We start from the raw sequence: 7,500 nt of genomic DNA on the forward strand, positions 1-7,500 counted from the left end.
GATCAGCCACCCATCTGACCTGTATAATTTCTGATTACTGCAGATTACGAATGTTCTGTGAGCTGGAAATTTACAAGGTCAGTGCTCGCAATACCATTCACCATGCCTGTAGGTTTTATGGTATTCTGTACACTTTTTGGTGTATCAGTACGCATAATACCATTCACTATGTCTGTCAGTTTTATGGTACTCTGTACATTTTGTGGTACATCAGTACACATAACACGATTTACCATGCTTGCAGGTTTATGGTATTCTGTACACTTTGTGGGACTTTCATTTGACTATATTGTCTCGAACAAAGAAAAGTAGCAAAAGAATGTCAAAGGTCACAGGAATATGTGTCATGCTTTATGACTGTGCTCTGCACACAGCGAAGGATTGCACAAAGATGTCATGTGACTGTGATCTACACAGCGAAGGATTGCACAAAGACGTCATGTGACTGTGCTCTACACAGCGAAGAATTGCACAAAGACGTCGTGTGACTGTGCTCTACACAGCGAAGAATTGCACAAAGACGTCATGTGACTGTGCTCTACACAGCAAAGGATTGCACAAAGACGTCGTGTGACTGTGCTCTGCACAGCGAAGGAGTGCACAAAGACGTTATGTGGGATTGCTCTACACGTTGCATTATTACACAGCGACGTCATCCTTCGGCCATTCGAATAGCCACAGTTACGAATGCTGGATATACATCAAGAAGAAATATGGGGACATGCAAGCCATGGTCACTGTTCGTCACAAAGTGCAGGATGAGGTAGGACACATATTCCAGTCTCTCGTGCCCACACTTCGGACAGACAGGATTCCTGGGCCTTAGGTATTCCAGCTTTGAGAGCAAAACAACAACGAAAACAACAATTGCTTCACTACTTTACACATTCCGTTTTGTTGCAAAGACCAGTTATCAAGTTTTGATACAGAAGTAAAACTACACGAAACGAAATGAAACGAATTTTATTCCACGAGGATAGTGGAGAGGTTCAGGAGAGACCTACAAGTTTCCAGAGCAAGTCAGAGAGGTGCCCTACCGAAGAAAAGGTGTGGCAAGACAGATGGACAGAACACTGCTCAGAACTATATAATCACCAGCAATACTAAATTGACCGCAGCCAAGACCATAAGGCGACACACATTCCATCCCACGCAAGGCAGTGAAAGAAGCAGTCAAATCAATGGAACAAGGAAAGTCATCAAGAATCGACAACATCTGCAGAACTCAAGTTGTTGAGGAGTGGCAATGATCACTGCTCTCACTGCCATCTGCAATAAGATCTGGAGCACTGGAATATGGCCAACACTCTGGACACAGTCACTTTTCATCACCCTGCCCAAGAAAGGCTGTCTTCAGCTATGCCAGAACTATTGTATCATCAGCTTGATACGCCATCCAAGCAAAGCTATACTAAACACTTACTAAACAGTCTCAGAAATCTCAAGCAGAGGCCATTATTGCTGAAGAACAACCAGGTTTCAGGGCAGGGCGGAACACCATCATACAGATATTCAACTTGAGAGTAATCTGGAGTGCATTAAGGATGCCTGCTGTCACCCACCCTTTTCAGTGTCTTTCTAGAGAGGATAATGGATGTCATAACATCGAGTTGATGTCATGATAGTGTTGCCTGCTTGTGAAGGGAACATTACCGGGGATGATCTACCTTCTCTAGAAGACATATGTTATAAGCGGCCACTCAAAACAGCAAAATCAATCGGCCAGGACGAATCACATCCAGCTTTGGGGATTTTCGAGATGCTCACTTCTGGTCGACGGTACAGAAGTATAACGACAAAAACCAATCGCATCGCCAACAGCTTTTTCCCGAAAGCAGTCAATGCCCTGTCTCTCGAACAAATCCAGTATGATAAATAGAATTGTGCAATCAACAACCATCTACCTGAAGATCTAGTCATCAGCCCCATCCACATGTGACATGCAGCTTCTGTTCAAACGCGCGCGCGCGCGCGCGCGCGTGTGTGTGTGTGTATGCAGTGCGTGCATGTGTGAGTATGCACAAGTTTTTATATTGATCTGCACTTGTATATATCCTAATTTCTACTGTATCTGTGTTTGTGTATGATTTCCGATTTATGTTCGTACCTTGTTATGTACTATCCCCCCAATATTCCTTGTGACCCTGGTACACTTGGTAATAAAGACATTCTATTCTATATTGTGTATGGTTTGGCTATACCACTGTAGCTTAATCAAAACTCTATTTGTGGTGAAAGGTTAGTGATGTACATGCTTTAGGTGCTTTGGTGAATATTTGTTCACGAATTAATGTGTTGGGCAATGCACCAAAAGTATTGTCATTCCATCTCTGGGCACAAGAAGGTGTAGGTCACAGGAGTAAGCCAGTAGATAGATAGGGCCGTGGGTCTCATATGTCATGGGACACTTGACAATCTGAGAATGGTGTGGGATAGATGGACCTTGGGGTTTAATGTGTCATGGGAAACTTGGCATTCTAACAGAGAATGTAAGTCCTTGCTGTTGGGACTGCCAAGCTGAAGGAAACCTTGTCTTGAAGTATAGGTACATTCAGTGTTGTTCCTTTTTTCATAATCTACTTTTGAGAACACTGGTGAGGCGAGACGAGAATCCTACAAAGTGGAAGTACATGTAAGTATTTTTTTGTGGGTTAACTAAAGTCAGGTTCTGAGGATGTCACAGGATCCTCAGCGCCTGTTTCGTGACAAAGTTATTCGGCCGATAAAACGCCCAACAAGGAATGCTCTAATGTACCGAATGACAGCGGAGGGAAACCAATGGAATTTGATATGTAAAAATTTAAGAACATTATTAAAACCTAACCTGACAGTGTAAGGGAGAATGAAACCTTCGTGGTTGTTAGTCCGTGGAGTGAACTATTGATAGGATTAATCCCTAGAGGGAAAATGTGGTATATTGCTTTCTTTACACTTCGTGATAATTAGAAAGAAGTCTCTTAATGTGTCCTGTTGTTTATCCCTTGGTTAGAATGTAAGCGTTGTGAAACGGCGCAGATGATGGGACAGCACAAAAAGTGAGCGTTGTGTGCGAGTCTACACGTCTTGTGAGCTTCAGCTGAGTGAATGCGACTGTGTGACAATGGAAGATGTCTTGGAAGGTACAGTTTCCACTGGGGTATGAACAATCACCAATTCGCGTTTTGCGGATGATATTGATGGTCTTGCAGGGAGCGAAGATGAATTGACCATGGCGGAACATCTGGACGAAGCGGCCTCTTCATTTGGCATGGAAATCAATCTCCGAAAAGACTAAACATGACCTACAGCACTCTAGGTACCACTTTTGACAGGACAAGTTTAGAAACAGTGAAGCAATTCAAAATACGTTTGCTCCATCATATTGGATGAAGGCTCAAAACCTGATATCGTGGCTAGGAATGCACAAACAGCCGCGACAGCAAAGTTTCAAACCATCTAGAGAGGCAAGAACATCACTCTGCGTGCCTTTACCTTGTCAGTCTTCCTCTGAGCCTGCGATTTGGACTCTCCCAGGAGACGTGCAAAGAAAGATCATGGCAACCGAAATGAGATACCACAGCAGTATCATGAGCATCCGCTACACAGATCATGTAACAAAGAGATCCGTAGAAAGATCCAACAAGCAATAGGACCTCCTCACAGTCGTCAAGAAACTGAAAATGAAGTGGTATGGACATGCGTCCCGCTCAACAGGACTTGCTATCTATGTACAACATGTTTGAGAACATCTCATGAGGAGAGAACTACAGGGCAGGAGAGACAGTCAGAGAGAGACAGAGACAGAGAGACAGAGACAGAGACAGAGACAGAAAGGAACAGTCAGAGAAACAGACAGAGACAGGCAGAGAAAACAGTGGAAGAGATATTAACGCGAACATAAATTATAATGATGATATTGAACCTTGATCAGTACATTTTAAGATAAAAGGGCGTCAACATTACGAAAGTTCGATTTGAATTTTTGAAAATTTAATGATTTGTTTAGTTTCTCTGGGATATGATTCCATAACCAACCCCCTGAATATGCAATGCTCGATTTGCATAAAATAATCTTAGTGAATTCGAGATTTATCTTATGTGAATGTCGATAATTATCAAAAGTAAACAAATTTGTCAGATAGAATGTAGCGTTTCCAAAAACGATTTGGTTCATGAAAAGTTCTTTACTGAACAACACTTTGCACTTGAGTGGGAGGATACATGTCTGTTTTTCTGTCAATGTTGAAGTTTGTCTATGGTTAGTTTATTGGCTCCTTTATGGATATCAGTGAACCGTACAAATAAATACTTGCTTACTGAATCCCAAAACGTCGAAGCGTAGTTGATACTGGATAAAGACAGAATTCATCACTTTCAGAATCCATCACTTTCATTCCCTCTTGAAATATAAAACGTTTTTTTGAATATGCAGATCTAAAATATAAGCACTGTACACTTGTATAGTTGAGCTGCCAGCACTTTACAGAACTGCATAGCTGAGATACCACCACTTTATTGTCGCATGGCTGAGATGCCAACGCTTTACACCTGCGTGGCTGATAAGGGATCGAACTCATGATCTTCCAGACCTTACTCCGTGACGATAAACACTGTGCCTTGGAGGCTGACGATTGGACAATTCGGATACTCTCTTATTTTCTATTTTCTTCTCTATGTGCTCACATGGCTTTTTTCTGTGTTTTAAAAATCTTCATGAAGCTGAGACTGGCAAAGCAGTGACAATGATTTAAGGAAACCTGGAGTCTTTGTGTGTCCCTGTGTATATGTGGTGTGTGGTCGCGTGTATTGTATGTAATATAATGTACAATGTGGAGTATATGGGATGCCTACAGGATTGAACAGAAGCAAGTTGATACATAGAGTTCAGTTTAAAAGCGTACAAAGAGAGAGGAAAGAAAGCAAGAACAATGCAAATACAAATATATTTCAGTGCATTTCATGGATTATTCACCTAGGCACATGTGTTCATCACATGTGATGTGAGCAGGGTTTCAAGAGCCAGTTCGGTCCAGAGGTTCACTTGGATGTGCACAAAGTGTTATCGTTTTTGCTGAGCACGTAACATATGAAGAAAACGGAGTTCTTTTGCCTTCCTTTGTTTCTCCAATATAACATTGAGAGTGTAGAGGAATGGGTTGAGCGCTGAGTTAAGCGGCAAGACAAAAATAGCCATGGCGACATTAATCTCTCCTGGAATGATGACATCCATGGCTGCCAACACCCCACACAGACCAACAGGAAACCAGCACAGAAAGTCGGACATGGCAATGGTGAGCAGACGCCTGGCGATGGCTGCTTCTTTGGACTGAACGCTGTCGCCACCTGTGTTCTTCGTCTTTGTTACCTGCTCAGACATAGCATTACGTCTGACTGACCAGTAAATGAGAGACTGGCCCATTGCAATCAGGAGAAAGAGGACCAGATTACAAATTACCATGACACTGAAAGAGTAAGTGTGACCAGCAAAGTCAGCTCTAGTGATTGGCAGGGGAATACAAATACCTGTCTGCTGGTAAAACTCCCAATGTGACGTTGCAGGAAGCAGAGGCACAGCAGCCAGGATGAGTCCTACTGTCCATATGGTGATACAGGCTCTATGAGCTGATGTGATTCCAAATCGGATCTGACTGAAGGGAAAGTGGAGCACAAGAAATCGATCAAAAGTGATGAGACAGACGAGAAATGCAGAAACCTCAGACGACAGAAACGACAAGAAACCTGCAATTGTACAAAACGGACTCGTTTTCCAGGCAATATCATTCCAAAGATAGATACCAGCATAAATCTGGTCAGCCACTCCAATGAATACTAAATAAATCCCCATCAAAAGATCTGAAACACACAGATGAAGGACAAAGACAGCAAAACCAGTGTTGGTGCCTTTAAGTAAAACATACAGACGATAAACGAAGCCAAAAAAGTTCCCACAAATAGCAAATACAGCAAACAAAGCAAGGGCACAACGGTAAGCCACAGATTTCAGTAAGTCAGCACATGATGAAATTTCATCAGACGGGGACAAGCATTTACCTCTGAAGATGTCTGGTAAAACAACAGAACAACACAACTTAAAGTTTTGTGCATAAACATACTCGAGACTGGTCATGCTTTTCATGATGTGTGGGCTGAAGTCAGATATTGGGCAACCCAATAAATCCAAAACACGAACGGTTTGAAACAGGTCTCGTCCCTTCAGTGACTTTATGTTATTCCAAGACAAATCTAAAACTTGCAAGTTGGGCATGACAGTTGACAAGACACTTATATTGAGAGACTCTGCTTGAACTCGGGAAAAATTGAAAACTATGAATGATATGAGTATAAACTTCGGGGAAACATCAAAAACACTACCAGAGACGGGATTTCCTGCCAAATTCAAGCTTCGAAGATGACACATTCTTGCAAGGTGGCTGAAGTTGACAGAACGGAATAGATTATGGCTCAGGTCCAGACTGTGCAGATTGGGTAATACGAGATTTGTTAAGCTTTTCCATCCACATGCCTCTACACCCAGGTGGATCAGCATGAGGTTATCTGCAACGTCAGTCTGATCCAGTCCGCTGCCCTTGGCTTCCAGATAGCGCAGCTGTGAGAATGAGTTAACGTTAAAGGTCTGCGTGCATGTGAAAGCCAAGCCGAAACAAATGCATGCTTCAGGACAAATCAGATTACACAACAGTTCATCGTCGTGTATGGGGCACTGTGGCAGGCCATCACATAGGTGGTCAACGTGCACACAGACAGTTTTATCACTGTCACGACATCGGAAAAACCCTGGACACATGTAATTATGGCACTCAGCTTCGTCCTCATGACCTGGACAATCATTGACGTCATTACACCTGACGTAGACAGGTAGGCAGTACCCATCATTATGACACTGAAAGTGGGTGTCTGGACACTTAGTGCTGTTTCTCGGTAAGGGGGTTACGCTGAATGCTCCTGGCTTGTCGAAGTTGACCACGGCTGGGAGTATGACGTTAGAAAACACGTAATCCCCAAAAGCACAGTCCACCTCATCAAGGTTTGTCATGCAGTCCTTGTATCCATCACAGCGTTTGTCATTGTCTATACACTGAAAAAAGACAGCAAAATAGGTCTTGTGCATTTGAAAACCTATTATCCTTAGAACACATTTCACGTAGGTTTAACTCTCCGTACGACTGACAAAGAGGCGACGAGTTTCTAAGGGACTGTGGAGTCAATGATGAGTCTTGAGTTTCTAATGGACTGTAGAGTCAATGATGAGTCCTGAGTTTCTAATGGACTGTAGAGTCAATGATGAGTCCTGAGTTTCTAAGGGACTGTAGAGTTAATGATGAGTCCTGAGTTTCTAATGGACTGTGGAGTCAATAATGAGTCCTGAGTTTCTAATGGACTGTAGAGTCAATGATGAGTCCTGAGTTTCTAATGGACTGTAGAGTCAATAATGAGCCCTGAGTTTCTAAGGGACTGTGAAGTCAATGATGAGTCCTGAGTTTAGAATAGAATAGAATATGT

The sequence above is a fragment of the Babylonia areolata genome, chromosome 7, assembly GCF_041734735.1.
Source record: "Babylonia areolata isolate BAREFJ2019XMU chromosome 7, ASM4173473v1, whole genome shotgun sequence".
Classification (NCBI taxonomy): Eukaryota; Metazoa; Mollusca; class Gastropoda; order Neogastropoda; family Buccinidae; genus Babylonia; species Babylonia areolata.